The sequence below is a fragment of the Aristolochia californica genome, unplaced genomic scaffold (assembly GCF_029961685.1).
Source record: "Aristolochia californica isolate CCGP_79_NKW_82.1479 unplaced genomic scaffold, dmAriCali1.0.hap1 SCAF_10, whole genome shotgun sequence".
In the NCBI taxonomy this organism is placed as follows: domain Eukaryota; kingdom Viridiplantae; phylum Streptophyta; class Magnoliopsida; order Piperales; family Aristolochiaceae; genus Aristolochia; species Aristolochia californica.
This window is the reverse complement of record NW_027181771.1, coordinates 27,121,669-27,143,083: the sequence shown is the minus strand read 5'-3', so window position 1 is coordinate 27,143,083 and position 21,415 is coordinate 27,121,669. Positions and strand designations below refer to the sequence as shown.

Here is a 21,415-nt window from a genome sequence, read left to right as displayed (position 1 = left end):
ATTAGATTTGGCCCTCCCGCCCACAGCAACCCCTTGGGAGATTTGGTGTTGTTGAGAAAAACCGCGTCTATTGAAATGTATCAAAAACAATTCCAAGAAAAATTGGCTCAAGCTGGCCGATTGGTGCGGGTCGACCAACAGGTCAACTTATTTACAGCAGGCCTCAATGAATCTCTGAGGTTAGAGGTGGAATTTCACTCACTTTCAGACTTGGCTCGGGCAATGAATTTAGCTCGAGCAATGGAACAAAGGCAACGGCTTCAACATCGAAGACCAATTTGGCAAGGGGACCGGAACACTTCCACGCATTGGCAAGGGAGGTAAAATACTTCCCCTCAAGTAGCACATCCAGCATTACCACCACCCAGAAATAATCTGATCACTACTTTGCCAGCCGATACACGCCCTAGTAATCCACCAGCTCAGTATATCAGAAAATTAACAAGTTTAGAGATGGCGGAACGGAGGTCCAAGAACCTGTGCTACAACTGTGATTAACCATATAGGGCAGGCCACCAATGTAAACGGTTGTGCTGGCTAGAAGTAAAGGAAGCCGAGGAAACAAACTACAGTGATGGTCCTATTGAGGACCCACCAGAAATCTCTCTGAATGCCATTACTGGGCAGAAATCTGCCAAAACTATGCAAGTCAGAGCTCGAGTCATAGACCAGGAACTCGTGGGACTCGTGGATTTAGGAAGCACACATAATTTCCTCAGCTTAACAGTTGCTCAGCATCTTCGGCTGCAGATCATCCACACCCAACAACCACGGTTTCAGTGGCCAATGGGGAGAAAGTCTCTAGCTATGGGATCAGCCAAGCGGTAAAATTCTCAGTTGGTACGACTTTATTTCATTCAGAATTTTTTGTCATACCTTTGGCAGGATTTGATATGGTATTGGGCATCAAATGGTTACAAACAGTGGGACCAAACTTGTGGGACTTCTCTGCTTTAACTATGAGCTTTGCAATGGGCTGATGCCAAGTGCTATTACAGGGTAGTCAAGTGGACAAGCCCCACCACCTTCATACCATCCACACACAGGATCAACCGAACAGCACTATGAAAAAACTCCTCGACGAGTTCTCGGACCTCCTCCAAGAGCCTTCCGAATTGCCTCCCTTGAGGTACTGTGACCATAGGATCTGTTTAAAACCAGGTTCAGATGTGGTAGTGGCTAGGTCGTGCCAGTATCCACACCTCCAGAAGAATGAAATTGAACGGCAATGCCAGGCCATGCTACAACAGGGCCTTATTTACAGCAACCGCTCCCCATTCTCTTCACCAGTCTTGCTCGCGAAGAAACATGATGGCACATGGCGATTTTGTGTCGATTACAACGACTTAAATGCTCAAACTGTGAAGGATAAGTTTCCTATACTGGTCGTGGAGCAGCTCCTGGATGAATTATATGGTTCATTGGTTTTCACAAAATTGGACTTGCACTCAAGATATCATCAGCTTTGTATGCACTCAAGATATCATCAGCTTTGTATGCACTCGTCTGACATCGAGAAGACGGCCTTCCGCACACATCACGGCCATTTTGAGTTTGTGGTGATGCCGTTTGGGTTATCAAACACCTCATTCACTTTTCAGGCATTGATGAATGAGGTATTCCACAACTATCTACGAAAATTTGTGTTTTTTTTTTTTATGATATACTCATATGTTGCAAGTCCATGGAACAGCATTTAGCGGATTTACGGGTAGTATTTGAATTATTACAAGCCTACCAGCTCTATTTGAAGAAATCTAAATGCTCTTTTGCGAAGTCACATGTTGCCTATCTCGACCATATTATATCCCATGCAGGGGTCACTATTGATCCCGAGAAGATTCAAGCAGTCAACGATTGGCCACAACCTCAGAATAGCTCAACTTTGAGAAGATTTTTGGGCCTAGCAGGATACTACCGCAAATTCATCCACAACTATGGCCCCTTGGCAGCACCGTTGACCGGTCTCCTCAAGAAAAATTCCTTTATTTGGAATGATGAAGCCATACAGTCCTTCCAAGCTCTCAAACTAGCTCTCGCCTCCAGACCCGTACTACAACTTCCTAATTTTGATGACTTATTTGTAGTCGAGTGCGACACATCCGATGGAGGCATTGGGGCCGTCTTACACCAGCACTCCCACCGAGGTGGTCCTCGGGTAGTGAGGTGACCAATAGGTCTTTTGTGATAAGAAACCTCCGAACCGAGGTGGACCAACTCATAAAATTTGTTACCCCACGTAAGGGTATGGTGGTGATTCTCAGTATATCACCTTTGATATTCATATTTTCGTCAGCCATGATAGGCACAAAAAATTTCTAATAATAACACCAAGTGGCACTTCTTTAATCAACTCGATGTATGGGAAAAATTTAGCATCAATGCTAAATTATTATTCTTATTTTTTTTTCCAAAAAACACTCATAAGAGGCTCAATAACAATCTTCTATATCAGGGAACTCTTATCCCCAAAAAAAAAAATTCCAATAATCTGATAATGGACTGGTCTCGGCAAACAGAATTTCCAAAGCGATAAAACTGTTTTGATAGTTTCTTCTAGATAGAAAGGCATGCATATCCATAACATAATAAGATGAAAGCATTCACATATTCATCCTTGAATCATCTTCTAAATTCGAAAAACAGTAGCATAAAAAAAAAAAAATTGAACACTGATCTCTCGCCTTGTGTTCCTCCTTCATAAAAGAGCATTCTTTGAGTGGTGTTGATCATCACTTCTCTAGAGCATTCCTTTGACAAGGGATCCTAAATATAATGCTCTGATACCATGTTGGATTTAGGATCCCTTTTCCATAATTCTGAGCAAGAGAAAGAAGAAAGAAAAAAGAGAAAAGGGAAGAAGAGCTCTCGGGTAGAGAGAAGAAAAAATAAAAGAGCAAAGAGAGGTTGTGTCAAGCAAGGGAGAGAGAGAGAGAGTAACTCGATAATGAGATGTGTAACTTCATTAATTCCGAATTACAACACCTCTATTTATAGTAGATGAGGAGGTAGAGTCCTTATACAACTTGTCTTTCAATCTTAATTACATTCCAACTCTAACTCTTTAATATAAGTCTATTCAAACTAAACTACTAGAAGACTAACTTGAGTTGAACTAGGAGTCATTCTTCATTCACGTGAATATAAGGGATAAACCAGTTCGTAGCCTTATCCTTGTGAGTCCCTCGTGATACCATGAAAAGTATAAAATTGAAGAGTATAGAGAGAGGAATTAAGAGGGAGAAGAAGGAGAGAGAGATGAGAGAAGAGAGAAGAGAGAGTTATGGAATGACTATTGTCCATCCTCTTTATAACTTAAGTCATGAATGATTACAAATATGCATTATTCTCTTACAAATCACTTAAACCCTTATATCTCCCAATGTACCCAATCAAATTACACCAAACTTAAACTAGAAATAGATCTAAACATAATGAACAATAAAGTATCTAAGCTAGAGATTATGGTCAATGTTAAAAAAAAACAATCTATCCTTCAGCTGATTTTCTTACAAGGAACAAAAGGGGGAGAGTCAAACGTGCTTGAGCTGAAACCATGATAAAATCTGCAAGAAAAAAAGGTTCAAAGAGATTCTTAGACTTCACTTCATCAGCACTCATTCTCTAGATACTTCAACATTTATCTTCCTCTAACATAATACATCAAGATGTTGAAGTTGACAAATAAACATAAAACATACTAGTGAAGACAAGGACTTTTACAACCTTAAAAAGGGGGGCACAATCCAAGAAAAGGGTAGAAGAAATATGGGTGATACAAATAAAAAAAAAAAAAAAAGATTCTAAACAAATATGATGCATGATTTCAAATACAAAATTGTGATAACAATCACTAAATAGAAAAACTTGTCACTCAAGGACGACAATAAAAAACCAATAAAGGCATTAATCTGTCACAATAGACAAAATCACTATATATACCAAAAATAAGAAGACCCACCCAAGAACTTAAATAAAGGGATTGACACACTCAATTCCCAAAACATAAGAATTTTTTATCCGATATAAATTTTGAGCCACACGAAGTATTTAAATGTCCAAAGAAAAAAAGAGTTCCAAAGTAAAAAAGAAAGTTGATCTTATCAAATAAGAGGGAGTCTTCACAATACAAGATGGACTAGGAGAATCATAGAGAAAATCCAAGGTATATAAAAGCCAATGGAAGGATCAATAGTGTTATAAGTGCAAGAAACATGACTAATCAAAGGGATATAACCAATAGTTGAGACAACAAACCATTAACAAAAACATAAAATCCGACGATTATAAGAACCACCAATTTGATAAAAAAAAAAAAAGTAACCAAAAAGAACCAAGGAAATTGACCACCAAAAGTTACCATAGAACTGACCAGAAGTTTGATCAAAGAATCAGCCAAAAACTTAAGAACAAACCAGAAGTAATGACTCCCAGCAACAACAATGATAAGGATTGATATGAAAACAGCAACAAAATCAGTGAATCGAGCTCCCAGTAGTGTGCCTCACAATTATCTCTTGAGTGTCCACTACCATACAATGATTGAATTTTGATAGGGAAACGAGCTGTCTCCATTATGAGATTCCAAAACGAAACAGAGCATGGAGGTAGAGACACGAAGCTGGCCCTCCATCTTATTTACACTCGGTTCACTCTAGCATGACTTATCAATAGCAACAAGAGCAATCCACCTTTTGAGGGCATCAATTATGGGTCCACATTGAACTCTAATACCAAAGAGCTAGATGCCAAAGGGCAGGCACCTGGCTACTGCTGCCATGTGAAGAATTAATTGTCTCCAAAATCAAGCCATACATGACCGTAATGATGGCCATTTCCAAGATGATGTTGTTTACCCTTAAGCTGCCTCCTCATGTCATAGGCATGATTCCCATATGCATAATACTTTGCCTCCACGTCATGTATCTCGTAGCCTAACATCTTGGTATATAAATTAAAGGCAGCAGGATTGCTTCAGCTTACATGGAGATCGGTTGCATAGACCAGTTTAGTGGTATTCTATGCAATGGCCATGAGCTTGGTAGCAAATCTGAGCTTGGTGGCAAATCCGAGCTTGCGGTGGATGCAAAGGACAGCGAGAGAAGTGATGCAGCCATGGCACTAGGAACTCTCCTCCATCTTAGGGAGAAGTTATTCAACTACCATATTGCTTGATGATGTAGAGGAGCTGTGGCCAAAAGAAGATGTGATAGAAGTACTTTATTCAGTAGTTTTCTGACAAGCAGAGGAGGTTGCAATCTTGCATCGCCAACAGATCACCGATGGTTCTTTGACAAATACAAACCATCTTTGCTGCTCTTTCCTTGGCTATGAACCCTTTCTCAATGTTCATGACCACAAGTATGTTTTGCTTGGCTTCCTATCTCTCGTGTTGAATGGGTTTTGTCGATTGCTGATGGCGGGGAATCATTAGACAACAACAGACCAGATGATCAGAGATAGATTCAGTTTCCGAAGAAGAGTAAGATTCTGGTTTTGCAGAGTTCATCAGGCAATTGGCAGAAAGAATGGATGATAAAGAGATTGAAAACAATTGAACTGCATAATCTCTGTGAGTTCATCGTATCAATTCAAATATCCATGCATAATATCCATGCTGACAGAAATCATTTCCCAACAAGAATAAGAGTAGACGACAGTGATGAAAGACAAACACACATACTTGGCATTCTCCACCATAGGTAACTATTTTGAAGGGATGCCGGCTTGAATTCTTAATGAGTTCTTGCCACTAGGAGCACATCATGGTTGACCTGATCTCTGCTTCACCAGGTGAGATTTCTGCTGACATACCTTTAGAAATGGTCTCTTGTCTAGCTCCCCCATTCTTTTTATTACCACAAATGCATGATGCTTTGACAAACTTTGCAGGCACTGTTGAGATTCAGAGCAATAGGTAGTTTAAGTAGATCCAAAAACTATTTCCAGGAGCCAAAAGTCAGAGATAGAACTTATACATACATCAATGAATGCTTTACGAGCTTCCTGCAGCTCAGAATTACTCATAGGCTCTTTAAGCACAAGAACTTGATTCAGTGTTTCCAGGTATTTAATTTGATCATCTCTCTCTTCCTGTACTTACTGGGACCATCTGCTTTTGAAGCTTTAGCTGCAGTATTAAGCTCCAACAACAATTCCTTGACCTAATCTCCACATGATATGGTGTCAAAATTTTAGGATCCCATTACAAATTCAAAGATCCTTAGCATACACAGATTGAGATTACTACTCTTAAAACATCATATGACACATCCTCATTCCCACCAACGGTAGTGAATTTGAAGTGAAAAAGTTTACCTTTTTTTCCTTAGCCTTTAATTTCTTCCTCTCAATGGTACTTGTTCTTTCTCGCAATTTAAGTTCTTCCTTCAGACTCAAATCCTTTCCTTTGAGAATTCAACTCATGCTTGAATCATTCATTCACTATCATTGCTATGAAAAGAGGAAAATACCATTACTTACAGAAGCACCATAAGCAATTTTATAGTCTTCAATCTCATAGCAATCCTGTACAGCTGCTCAGCAATTTTATAGCTTAATTGACTTTGAACGTTAAACTTCAGGTGAATACATTTAAACCCTGAAAATGTTCAGTATTCTCATTTAAAATCAATGAACTAATATGACAACAACTTAAATAAAAAATATTTCTTAGTAATGAACTTACCACGTGTATTGATCATACAGCATGTACCATTGCGAAAGCTTGACAAATTTCAGCTTTTTCCTCAGCCATTCTACTAAGCAAGCAAGATACTTCCCGATATTTGCATTTCAAGTGTTCTATTGACATATTCTTTTCATAAATTTCTTTAGCCAAATTTACCACTTCTCCATTTTCCTTTGGGCTCCAAACACTCTGCACTAGCATGGGAGATAATGCCCCTAAAAACAAATATACATGTAAGTAACTCATTGTCAGTAATTCAGCCTGCCAGTTTCATTATCAAAACATTCAGCAGAGAAATGAAGCATTACAGATGGAGACAGGAACAAAATGCCATGCAACTTACCCCAAGAAGTCATGGGAATCCAAGAACCTGGATAATGACTATAAAGTCAAAGAGAACAGAGGATCACTGCTGTAAGCTCTTCCAAATTGGATAGGGAAGCTACGGCAAACAAAAGGAAGTAGAGACGTCGTTCAAAGTGAAACATCACAAATTAGATCAGGTGACGACAATTTTGTTCTTTGTCCTCACCTGTAGAAGGACAACGATTCAAGGTGGACTCCACGGACCTCACTTCTGAACTGCCAGGAGAACAACCGGACTGAAATCTACTCGAATCTGACTAGCCTAATATATATATTAAAAAAAACAAAAACAAAGTGGACATCTCTATTAAATGACGGGGGTCTTACTATATTTGAGTCATTTTAAGTGTAAGTGAATTATTTTTTGTGTTAGTATAATAAAAAGTATAAAAAATATTTTTTTGTGAATTATACAATAAAAAGTATAATGTAAAATAATTTTTTATGTTTGTGTATTGTGAAAAGTATAGAGGAAAGTATATAAGAAATTTATTAATAAAATATTATAACAAATTTAAATTGTATAGGTAAGTTTTATTTAACTTTTCTATCAATAAATTAAGATAGATTTTAACTTATCTGAATTAAAAAATAATTAAAATTTTAAAATAAAAATTATTTATTTATTAAATATATAAAAATAAAATACATAAACAAAATTTACTTTTATAATATCCAAATGCTTAACCAAATTATTACTTTTAATATCTAAATTCTCACTTTTAAAATAATAATTACATATAACATTAAAAATCATAAATTTATATAATAAAAAAAGATATTTATAATAAAAATTAATTTTATAGATTTAATTTTATAAGATATTTTTATATAATTCAACTGAAATAGAATTTAAGTTGTTTTAAATTAATAAATAAATTGAAAAAAATATTTAATTAAATATAAAATAAAATGATTAAAAAAATCCTTACTTCTAGAATATCCAAATAGACTATCTAAATTCTCACTCTTAAAATAATTATGAAATATAATATTAAAATAATGAATTTATATAAATAAATAAAAAGTATATTTTATTATATAAAATTACTTTAATAGGTTTAAATTTTATTTTAGATAGTTTTATTGGACTAAACTAATATAAATTTTAACTTGTTTTTAATTAATAAATAATTTAAATTTTAACTTGTTTTAAATTTAAATAAAATTTTTAAATATTTTAATTATTTATTTATTTAAGTATATAATAAATAAAATGATTAAACAAATACATACTTTTATAGTATCCAAATACTTAATCAAATTGTTACTTTTATAATATCTAAATTCTCACTCTCAAATTAGAAATCAAATATAATATTAAAATATGAATTTATATAATTAAAAAAGGACAATTTATTATATAAAATTACTTTGATAGATTTAATTTTTATAAGATTATTTTATTTAACTATTATGTTAATAAACTAAGATAAATTTTAACTTCTTTAAATTAATAAATAATTAAAATTTTAATTTAATTAAATATATAAAATAAATACTTAAAAAAATGCTTGATTGAGCAGAGTGCGGAGAGGTTGGATGAGAGCAGAGCACATCCACTTGACAGAGCAAGTTAATGCCGGCAAAGATTACTGGAAGATTTCAAGGTTGCAAGATGACGATGTGCCAGCAAAATGCCAAAATGTAATGGGAGACTTCCAACAGCAATTATCTCACGCCAACGAAGGAGACAAGCCAAAAAGATAGCAATGTGTCAACTAAATCCGAAAATAGCATAGCTCAAGATCGAAGGTATATCAAGTTAAGCATATTGACAAAATATCAAAGTTGTTTTCTAGTTGTTGTATCTTAATTACCAACGGTCGAAGGTAGGAACCGAAGTCGGAGCATCAATGGCAAATGATTCACCTAACATCCACTGCGAGCAAGAGCGAATGGATTGTGTATCCTCAACTGTATGGTGATAGTCGAACACAATTTTTTCACTTGTAGGACGGTTGATGGATCACAAGGCACTAGGTGTTTCAATCTTGTGTCCTGGGTTTGTGCAAACTAACAAAGATATTTCACTAGGGGGGGAGTTAGTCAACAAACTGGAAATTTGATCTTCATCTTCATCTTATACATCTACATGATCTTCATCTTCGAAATGGGTGTTAGTGTGGACAACTTCATCTTCGAAATCTTCGAAATAGGGTGTTAGTGTGGACAATTTCATCTTCATCTTCATATTCGAAATTTAAAACCATTGATTTTATTAATTATAAAAATAAATTAATTAAACCAAGTGTTTGAGTTAACAATATTTTAATTACCACTATTAAATCACTAATACAATAGAGTAAATAAAAAATAAATATGATTAATGAATAAAAAGTATTATATTAATAACATAAGATAGATTTTTTGCATGGTATTAATTAATAATATATTTTGACAAAATTAAAAGTAATTAATTAATCAAATGCATACTTTAATTATATTTTATTTACCAGAGACTTAAATATGAAGTTTAATATAGTAATAAAATTGAAAAAATAATAAATAAATACATATACAACTTTGAAAATAACCTAAAAAAAATTATTCAAATAACGAGTTCATGCCTTTAATATTAAAATCAACAAGTTACAAGTTTAGTACATATAAATGACGCATGTTCAAAAGTAATAAGATGCAACCATCATTTATCGTTCCACATGGAAGTCGATATGGCATCTCGAAATTGTGCGGCTCTTGTGGATTCTAATGCACTCTGCCTCCGAATGCTTGTTACTTAGCTACCCACATCCTCAAGATCATCGCAATCGTTGTTGTCTGTATCATCCATTGATTGGACCACATCACCTCCTCCACCGAGCTCGCCACCCGAATCATCATCTTCATCTTCAAATATATCATCATAATCTTCTGCACGTATATAATTGTGCAATATGCAACAAGCATGTACAATTTTCACCTGGATCTTAGAAGAAAATGGAGGAGTGCCTTTTAACATTTGAAATCAAGATTTTAAAGCACCAAAAGTTCGCTCAATAATATTCCGTAAAGATGAATGTCTTCGATTGAATAATGCTTTTTCATTTATAAGAATATTATCTCCAAATTCTTGCAGATGATATCGGGTTCCTCGATATGGAGCCAAAAATCCCGGAAGATTTGCATAACCAGCATCGACTAGATAATATTTTCCTATAATAGAAATTATATATCACATAAAATAATTGAAGATAAAATAGATAAAAAATGACTGCATAAAAATATATTACTTACCTTCAGGTACAAAGATTTCATCTCAACAGGTCAATGCGTCCTTCAGTATACGGGAATCAGCTGTTGACCCCTCCCATCCAGCAAGTACATAAGTGAATTGCATATCAAATGAACATGTTGCCATCACATTTTGTGAGAGATAGCCTTTTCTATTCCAAAACCTTGGTTGATATTCAAGTGGGATGTTGACTTTGATATGAGTTCCATCAATAGCTCCAATACAATCCTAATTATACATTTTCAATTAGTATTGACTAACTTTGTATATTAATCTAAAATTATTTAGTTATAGGAAGTGATGTTACCTTGAAGTAAGGATAAAATATTGAATTGGTTAAAATCTTCGAGTGTGTGCGTTCTGAAGGTCGTTTGACGTAATCAGAGTGAAGTTTGAGGATTGCATCCAACACCTTGTTGAAATACTTACTTATCGTCCAGTTTAATCTATCAAACATCTCTGTTGTGACACTATACGTTTGTCCTTGACCAACAGTTAGGAGGAAATATGCAAGTTGTTCTTCAACTAAGATGGTCTTTGTGGCTGATAAAAAGCCTGTACTAGTACGTATATCTGGCAATTTGTGAAATACCAGTTGGTTCATCCTGTAAACTTTTCGAAATTTAACTAGTGATTTGTCTAGTACCTTTTGCAAATACAATGGACCATCCCACAAGAACGTGGTACACATCTGTTGCAATAGTACAAATAGTATCCTCCCATGGCAATCAACAAAGTTGTGAATGCAACCATAGTTGCAACCTTTTCATCGTCTGCCATAGTATCCACGGAAATCCACAAATTCAATCACCTAAAATTCATAAACACAAGTAAACATCAATCTTCAATCATAACCTATTTGCAATCACACCTATAAACAACCATATTCATCCACATTCCCACTTCCTACATTCAATCACATCCCCATGCAACCATATTCATTTAATTGTCCACATCCATACTCAAAGCACCATATTCATCCATGCAATATATAAACACAACAACATATCAAATTTAGATACAAACGATACTAATAAGTCTTGCAACGTCATAATTCTAATATCATACCTAATACATAACAATATTCCAAAAGAATAGTGTATTTATATCGCATTACAATTAGTTTTCAAAACAAAATTTAAGCCACTCGAGCCGCTCTTCCACTGTCATCTCCATAAACATGACCTTCTTACTTGGCTTATCCAACCATGAAGGAGCATCAAACTTCAATTCTGTAGGCAAGTCTGGTATTTCCCTGAGGGCTTTGACCCAATCTCTTTCAATAGCGTCTTTCATCATGAAATCCTCAGATGTCTTAGCAATTCGATCTATTGCATCAAAGAATCTTCTAGTGTCATCATCGGGCATTTCGGTTCTCTTTCTACGATGACTTGAAGATGACCGCTTACTTCTTTCAGATTGATTACCTAGAGACTCATCCATGCTTAATAATGGTGATGGAGTATCCCTAACTATATCAACATCCTCTGGCTCATCCATCGGGACATGTTCCGATTCACGGATCACCTCATCGCCCTGATCTACAAAGGTTGCACCTCCTGACCCTACCGTTATTGTGTTTCCCACCACCACAGCTAATTTGTCGTACAGGGGGGAGCCTTCACTTCTGTACTTCTCAGCATCTTTATGCTCCTACAAGAATAAAACATCATTTAGACGTCTTGGAATAGAGTTATACTAACGCGAAAAACATAAAAAACAATTTATAGTACATCATGTAGTCAAGCCATACAGATTTACTGACCTTTATGTAGTCAAGCCATACAGAATTACATGCAGTAACTCGTTGTGTGGTTGCATCCCAACCAAACCCACTAGTGTTGATACAGCTCGTTACCGTTTGGTATGTTTTCTTCCATGCTCTTGTTCGATTCTTCACCTGTTTAACAGTTTTTTTCATGATTGCGTCTTCATTGAATTTATTTACACAGTCCATGTATACCTCATGCTTCCACACCCCGTTAGGCAACTTGTTCCCTAGATTGACCTGTTCAACCAAGAGATCGAGCATTTTGCTATCATCATCGAATGTCCAAATATTATATGTTCGACCACTTGGTTGTCTTCTTGCAACCATGTACAATCTAAATCCGAGAGGGTCCTCATTGAAAAAACTTTATCAGACAACCTTTACTCGTCACGGAAACACAAACCATAAAAAAAATAACATGTGGTGGATATGTATAATACCTGAATCTCCTCACCACATGGCAAAAACATTACATAGCACTTCAAAAAGTCTCAACAACATTCTCACACATTTTAAAATTAATTAAATTATTTTCACTACTGTATATGCACTAAACAATGAGAACACACACACATCAAGGCCAAATTCACTGAAGACCCCTGGTAGAGCTCAATATAACTTCGCAGTCACTATGAACTGTACCTCGTCAGTGATGGGGGTCGGGTTTCATTGGCTAATGGATGCCTGTGTAGGTGACTCAACCTTGTTTGAATTGGACTAAAAACCCCTAAACACTAATTCCAGAAATTAATACCTTAAAAGCCCTAAACCCTAAACCCTACACCCTAATTCCAAACCCTAAACCCAAAAAACCCTAGAGCTTAAAAACACAAAACACCAAAAACCTTAAAAACCCTAAACCCCCTAAACCTTAAAACCCTTAATCCCTAAAATACACTAAACCCTTAACCTAAACCCTAAACCCTAAACCCGAAACACAAACCATAAAAAAAAACTTAAACCCTATCACCTACTAAACTCTAAACCCTAAACACTAATTCCAAAACTTAATACCTTAAAAGTTCTAAACCCTAAACCCTAAACCCTAATTCAAACCCTAAACCCAAAAAATCCTATAGCATAAAAACACAAAACCCCCCAAAACCTTAAAAACCCTAAACCCCCTAAACCTTAAAAACCCCTATTCCCTAAAGTACCCTAAATCCTTAACCATAAACCATAAACCCTAATTACAGGACCCTTAATTACCGAGCAACAAACCCTAAAAATAATCCATACATGAATCAAGAATTTAGACTATAAAGCTTAACCCTAAATCCCACAATAATGCACAAATAACCCCCAATTAGGCACTGAAATAAATTTAAACCAAATAAAACACTAATTTAATGAAAAAAAATTAGGGTCTAGGCATACCTTCTGAAATTTGGAGAAAATCGAAGCCGAATGGTGAAATCGATGCCTAATCAAAGTAGAAATTAAGCAATCGATGCCCAAATGTCCAAAATCGAAGAAAATCGAAATGGAAATGGGGAAATCGAACGAAATCAGAAGGTATTTTCGGGGGAAAGGAGACTAGTCAGAGAGAGAAGGGAGTGGGAGGCCGAAAGGGAGAAGAGAGGGAGAAGACAGAGAAGAAAGGGAGGTCGGGAGGGATAAGTGAGAGAGAAGCGAGAGAGAGCGAGTCCGAGAGAAGAGAGGGAGTCACGGAAACGAGAGACGGGGTGCGAGAGAGAGGGCAAGGCTGAGAGAAGACCAAGAGATGAGAGGGAGCTGAGACGGTGGTCGGAGACGAAAATCCGATCGATTTTATGGCAGCAACGACGTCAGGGGCGCAGGGAGACAAGAGAGGGAGTGCGGGAGACAGGAAGAAAAAATGAGAAATGACAACACGCAAGGGGGGGGGGGGGGGGGGGTGCAAGGAGAGAGGGGGGAAAAAGCCAGCGTCACCCGTCCTTCAACTCAAAGAAGATCAAGCAAGGCCTTCTTCGAGATGATCGAAATTAAACCGTGGAGATGAAGGACCCCTTCATCCCCTGCATCGAGATGAAGCTTCATCTGCGTTCCACTAACGACTTCAAGTGTTGAAGGGCGTTATGCGGTTGAAGATCATCTTGTCCTTCAAGTTGACCAACCCCCTCCTAGGTGTTGCTTGCAATCACACTTCTATGCTTTTGGGGTATCAGTTTGTACTACCTCTTTCCGTTGCTTTGGATCCAAAGACTGGAAACTGGTGGCTGCAATATGACGGCACCACCAACATAGGCAATGGGTTTCCCTTGCCCTTTGGGAAGGCCAAGTGAAAACTAAGAAGTCAAAATCCGCACACATGAACAAGAGAGTCAGACCCTTCGACCCAAGAAATAGAGTCCTATCAGATTGAAATGAGACATGATCCACAATTGTCTCAACTCAACATTAAAGACAACAAAGAACGATCAAAGACAAGATACCATCAACAAGTGGATCATCCATCGAGCAATAACCAGTTTGGAATTAAAAAATCATAGCTAAGAGTCCTAAAAATCAAAGTTTTTATACCATGTTGATTTTCAAGACTTCATGGATTCTCAGGTAAAGAAGAGAACACATGTTGGGGGAAAAAGAGGAGGAATAATGAGTTTATGAACTTAGTCCAAACCCTCCCCCCTTAAGCTATATTTATAGATGATAAAAGTACAATATTACAGTTATACTCTTCACCCTAGTAAAAGTGAAGAAGAGAAAAAAAACATAAATTAATTACATCAATGACACACTAATTACATCATATATTTCAACAACAAGAAAAAATATGAAAGGAAAAAGAAGAAGAAAGCAAAAAAAAGAAAAATCAAGAAAAAAGTTAGAATTGACTTTAAAGTATGCAAATGATGCTAAAGAATTAAAGGATACATTAAAGAAGGCTAATGGGTTTTAAAGTACCAAATTCTAACTTCAACTTCAACTTCAATGTTGATTCAACTTCAATTCTTCCTTGGGTGTTAGTGTAGACGAGTTCAAATACACCTGTTAGTACTCCAAAATGAAAAATATGATGTAAATTAACTTTTTAAAATATACTTAAATAGAACATATACCTAAACAAATAATTAACCAAAATAAACATGGTAACTACACTAATTAGTGATTTAATGTAGTATTAAAATATATTAATATACTAATTAATGAAATACTATATTATATTAATTAATGATTATAATTTATTATAAATTAATACAATAATTACGTGTGAGTATAATAAATTATAAAAAATAAATAAATAAGTAAAAAATAACATAAAAGAATATTAAAATTATTAATTATTTTTTTAATAACAAAAAATATATTTTAACATTAAAAATCACTAATTTAATACAGTAAAAAATATAATAAATAAATAAATATATTATTTTACCAATAACACAATATATTTTTAACGTATTATTAATTAATAATATATTACCAAAAAATTTAAAACCATTGGTTTAATTAATTAGAACAATGGGATAATTAAACCAAAATAATTGATCAAATGTTTACTTTAGTAATATTTTAATTATGACTATTAAATCAGTAATTTAATTCAGTAATTACAAAATGAATATAGTGAATAAATAAATAAATAATATTTTATTAATAACAGAAGATGGATTTTTTACGTAGTATTAATTAATAATATATTTTTACAAAATTAAAAATGAATAGTTTAATTAATTATAAAAATGGGATAATTAAACCAAAATAATTGATCAAAGGCTTTCTTTAACAATATTTTAATTACTAGTCTTAAATTTATAATTTAATATAGTAATAAAATTAATGAATTTAATAAATAAATATAGTATTTTATAAATAACCTAGGATACACGCGCACACACACACACACACACACACACACACACATATATATATATATATATAACTAAAACTTAAAAAACATGCTTGAAAATGAACCGAGTTACTCGTAATAGTCCACAATTTACAGCATAAAAGCAAACGAGTTCGTGCCTTTAATATTAAAATCATCAACTTACTAGTTTATGCCTTGGAATATAACAACGAGTTTGTGAGTTAATATTAAAATAATTCATTTACTAGTTTAGTACATATGAACTATAAAATACATTTTCAAAAGCATTAAGATACAACCATCAATGATCATTCCACATGCGAGTCGCTATGTCATCTCGAAATTGTGCGACTCTCGAAATTAACTACATCTTCATTGAACCTATTGACACAGTCCATATACACCTCAAGCTTCCAAACGCCATAGGGCAACTTGTTCCCCATATTGACCTGCTCAACCATGAGATCGAGCATTTTGCTGTCATCCTCGACAGTCCAAATATCATATGATCAAGGAGTTTGTTGTCTTCTTCCAGTCATTTATAATCTAAATCTGAGATGGTCCTCATGGAAAAAAAACTTTATCGGACAACCTTTACCCGTTATAGTAAATAGGGACACAAGGAAACAGAAATAACCACATAAAAAAAACACGTGGTGAATATTTATAACCTATCCGAATCTCCTCACCACATGGCAAGATCATTCCGTAACACTTCAAAATTATTCAGCAACATTCTATAACATTTACAAATAAATCAAACTAATTTCATTGCAAATGACTAGAACAATGTAAAAACACACTCATAGAGTCCAAATTTACCGAACACCCCTAGTAGAGCCCCATATGACTTCGTAGTCACTACGAACCGTACCTCGTCAGTGATGGGGGTCGGGTTTTGTTGGCTAATGGATGCTCGTGTAGGCGACTTAACCTAGTTTGAACTGGACTCAACCCACCTAGTAGCCCCATAAACCCTAAACCCTAAACTTAGCCCCTCAAGCCTAAAGCCTAAACCCATCCTCCATTAGCCCCTAAACCCTAAACCCTTAATCCTAACCCTAATTCCATAACCTAAACCCTAAACTTCTTACATTAAACCCCCTAAAATCCCCAAACACTAAACCCTAAAGCCCTAAACCCTAACTTCTATTAACCCTACCTTGACTGTGCTTTAAAAAAAAAAAAACTCTAACCCTAAATACCATAAACCCTACCTTAACCATACACTAAATACCCTAAACACGAAGTTATACCTTACCTTAACCCTAACTCTAAATACCCTAAACCCTAAAGATGAAATTGAACCCTAAATACCATAAACCCTAACCCTATATCCCGAAATTATGCAAAAACTAAACAATAAATACAAATACCACAAATTGAAATTAAGATTAAATCAAATACAACAGTAAGTTAATAAAAAAATTAGGCTTTAGGGTTACCTTCTGAAATTTTGAAAAAACCGAAACCCAATGTGGAAATCGAAGCCAAATGGGGAAATCAAGGGAAATTGAAGTAGAATAGAAGAAATCGATGTTGAAATGGGGAAATTGCAGGAAATTGAAACCAAAATGGGTTAAATCGTAGGAAATCGGGAGGATTTTTAGGGGAAAAGAGAAGAGCCAGAGAGAGAAGGGAGAGGGAGGCCGAGAGAAACAGGGAGAGGAGATGTGAAGACGATTAAGGGAGAAGTGATGCAAAGTCGATGAGAAGGGAGAAGAGATATGAAGATGACGAAGGGAGAAGAAGCCAAAGGGAGTGCGAAAACAAGAGGAATAAGAGAGAGCGGGAGAAAAAAAAATTCGAGAGAGGAATGCCAAAAGGGAGAAGCGTGTGCGAATGAGAAAAAAACGTCGAGGGAGGGAAAGACACGTCCCAAACGAGGCTTCATATGGATGATTCGCAAATTTGGGTTGAATCACAATTCCATGATTTTAGCCTGAGACGATTACTTGCATTTTTCAGATGACACAATTGAATGAACTACATAATGTGTATGAACTTCATTTCAACTTCATTGTTGACTAACCCCCTAAAAGTAGATCAAATTGACTTAAATTTATGAATTTAATGTGTTTTATTGATGTATGAAAATATTATTTAGTTGATGTTAATTATCTAAACATCATTTGAAAGAGTATAACAATGTTCTTTCATAAAATCCAAAAGAGTTGTTAAATTTCTATCATACATCATTGAAGAATGAAATTGAAAGAATATTTGGAGTTCTATTTTTATTTTTTATTTTTACAGACACCACCACTAGGGGTGACATCGATCCAAGCCGAGCTTGATTTAAATATTTTGAGCCGAGCTTCGAGCCGAGCCTCGTCTCGAGCCTAAAATTGTTATCGAGCACGAGCCGAGCTCGAGCCTCAACATACATTTAAAACTTTTCAAAAAATATATATCGAATAAAATGTATATAAAATTATGCATACATTTTACATAAAATTGGACATGACCTCTACATAAAATTGGGCATAACTTATATATATAATATGTGTATAAGATTGGGCATAACCTCTACTTAAAATTGAGCATAATCTATATATATAATACTTGTATAAAATTCGGCATGACCTCTACTTAAAATTGGGCATAATCAATATACATAATACCTGCATAAACACTCCATAAAATTGTCTATACATTCTATAAACACTTCATGAAATTGTTTATACACTCCATAAAATTGTCTATACATTCTATAAACACTTCATGAAATTGTTTATACACTCCATAAAATAATCTAAACACTCCATACACTGCATAACATTATAAATAAACTCCATATAATAATCAAACACAACAAAATTAAATAAAATATCACTATCAATTTACAATCACCCAAATAAAACTTATAAATCCTTTAAATAAAATCTTATTACTATTACAGACTTACTAGAAACTTGCAAGAAATATTTTAATTTTTTCTTAGGAAAGTTATATGGACCTCTTATTGCCTTTTCTAAGGAAATAAATAAAAATTAATAATTAATCTAATATATTATTATACTTATCGATAAATTTTTAATCACATAAAATGTCAAACACAAAATTGCTATGAAAATTGCCTCATGCTCAAGGTATTATATCATCAACTGTCAAGTACTTATTCAAAAAAATTTTATATGGTTTTCTAACCCATCTTGGCAAGAAAATCTTACTTGGAAAATTATATGATTTTTTAAAAAGAATTTATAATTAGAAAAATATTTTGAAAAAATATGAGGCACCAATGGTCCCTATATTTCTATTAAAAATGTCTTTTCAACATTTATTGAAAAAACCACTAATAGTCTCTAGAAACGTATTTCTACTAAAATATCTTTTCAATTTATTTAAGAGCCATGAGGAAGGGACAAAGAGTTTTTTTTTTCCTTGTTTATGATCTCGCACGTAGGGGTGGCTTTGAATAAATTATATATAAAATTATGCATACATTTTTTAAAAATATATTGATAGGGGAGGTTCAGGATTGTATTTCAATAATGGATTAAAATGCACCAAAATTAATATTTTTGCCTCCAATTGTTGTCTAGCTTGTTTTGTAATTTTTGAATCTGGCCATAATTTATTATGGCCTCCTTAGTGCCCCTAGATAAAAAATTATATTCTAGGAAAAACTAAAAATATTTTTCCTATGATACATATTCCCAAAAAAACCTTTAAATAAAATCTTATTACTATTAGTAACTTATTAGAAAATTACAGGAAATATTTTAAAATTTTCTTAGGAAAGTTAAATGGACCTTTTATTGTCTCTTCTAGGGAAATAAATAAAAATTAATAATCAATCTAATATATTATTATACTTATCGATAAATTTTTAATTTAATAAAATATCAAACACAAAATTGCAATGAAAATTGCTTCATGCTAAAAGTATTACAGTATCAACTATTAAATACTTATTCAAAAAATTTCTATACAGTTTTCTACCCTATCTTGGTACGAAAAATCTTACTTAGAAAATTATATGATTTTTAATAAAAAATTTCAATTAGAAAAATGTTTAAAAAAACATGAGACACTAATAGTTTATAGAAAATTATTTCTATAAAATTTATTTTTAATTTTTCCAGATGAAAAAGTTTTTTTTTTTTTTTTTTAACGTGCGAGATCTTCTCGCTAGGGAAGGGGGAGATTATTTCTCCCTTGTTCTGGTTTTCTACCGAGACGACGCGGAGGGAAAGGGGGTTACGGCACCGGGGAGGACCTATTGTCGGGGATGACGGCCACGACGGAGTCGGGGGCGACGGAAGCAGCGGTGACGGAAGCGGTGGCGACGGCGAGGAGAAGAAGAAATCGAACGGACGGCTACAGACGTGGCCGGCAAGCAGTTGCGACGGCGGTATAGACGCCGACGAACAACTACGACGACGGTAGAGGCGGCGACAACAACCGATGGGAGGGGTCGATGGTGACGAGGGGGGAGGAAAAAATTTTCCCCCCCTCTCTCGCTCCCGCTCCCCCGCTCGCGATCCCGTTACCGATTCATACCGATCCGACTCATTTCGAACCGGCTCGCGAGCCGACGAATCGAACCTAGCTTCGATCGATCTCGGCTCGTTAAGGTAAACGAGCTGATTTCGGTGCTCGAGGTCGACTCGAGCTCGATAAATGACGAATCGAACCGAGCCAATACCGAGCCGACTCGAAGGCATCCCTAACCACCATCGTCTCCATATCCTATTCAAGTGAAGATTGTATTGGTGTGTTGTATTATCCATAATTAACTTCTTGGAGAATGTGTAAGTGATGAATTTACTCGAAGAGCAAGGTCCAAGCAATGCCTTAGAGTTGACAAACTTCATGGTGAGATGACTTATCGTATGTGGGATGATTCTTGTTATCATATTTGACTTATAACGTAGTTTTTATTTAATATACCGAGTGGTTTTTTATTTGCAATGGACTTATGTAGGCCAGTAATTTTCTTTGATCCTTTTCTTATTTGTTATGGCCGGGATGGCTAAAGATCATCAAGACGGTGAGATAATCACCGGTGTCATCTTCCCAAGGAGGTGTGGCTGGGTTTCTGGCTGTTGGAAGAATTAATCAGAACTGCCCGATGTTACTCTCACCATTGTTGAAACCTCTCATTTATATAATCCTCAACGAGACTAACCACCCCAAGTGCCAATCAGTTTTTACTCATCCATTTTCTTTTTTAGTGTTTCTGTATGTCCTTCGTTCTCGATGTTCCCACAACCATGTAATTTGATTCCTTTTGAATAAAGCATATTACACAAAATCTATCAGTGACACAGCAACTAGAGAGACTGAAGGTAGCTTGTTGAGGTTTTTAATTTAAACACAGCACGGGGCCAAAGAGAGGAAATCGAGCTCGAAGAGGGAGAGACCTGTTTCTCTAGCACCTCAACAAAAGAGATTGGGCAAGATTCTAGAGAAAGAGGGGGATTCCAACAAAATAAGACATGTACAATGTATATGCATAAAGTTAACAACGGATGATCAAATCCAACATTTTACTGGTCTTGGATTGTTAAACACGGAATAGATTTCAACTGATAAACAATTAACATATAA

General features: G+C 34.9%; 1 long non-coding RNA gene and 1 pseudogene across 1 annotated transcript; both read right to left on the bottom strand.

Moving 5' to 3' along the window:
- Positions 1-4,788: 4,788 nt before the first annotated feature.
- Positions 4,789-5,308, bottom strand: LOC137943017 (N-terminal acetyltransferase A complex catalytic subunit NAA10-like; annotated as a pseudogene).
- Positions 5,309-5,624: 316 nt separating this feature from the next.
- On the bottom strand, positions 5,625-6,339 carry LOC137942741 (uncharacterized). Its single transcript, XR_011110588.1, has 3 exons — positions 6,319-6,339; positions 5,983-6,164; positions 5,625-5,895 (listed from the first exon to the last, which is right to left on the bottom strand). It is a non-coding gene; the product is annotated as an uncharacterized lncRNA (long non-coding RNA).
- Positions 6,340-21,415: the final 15,076 nt, after the last annotated feature.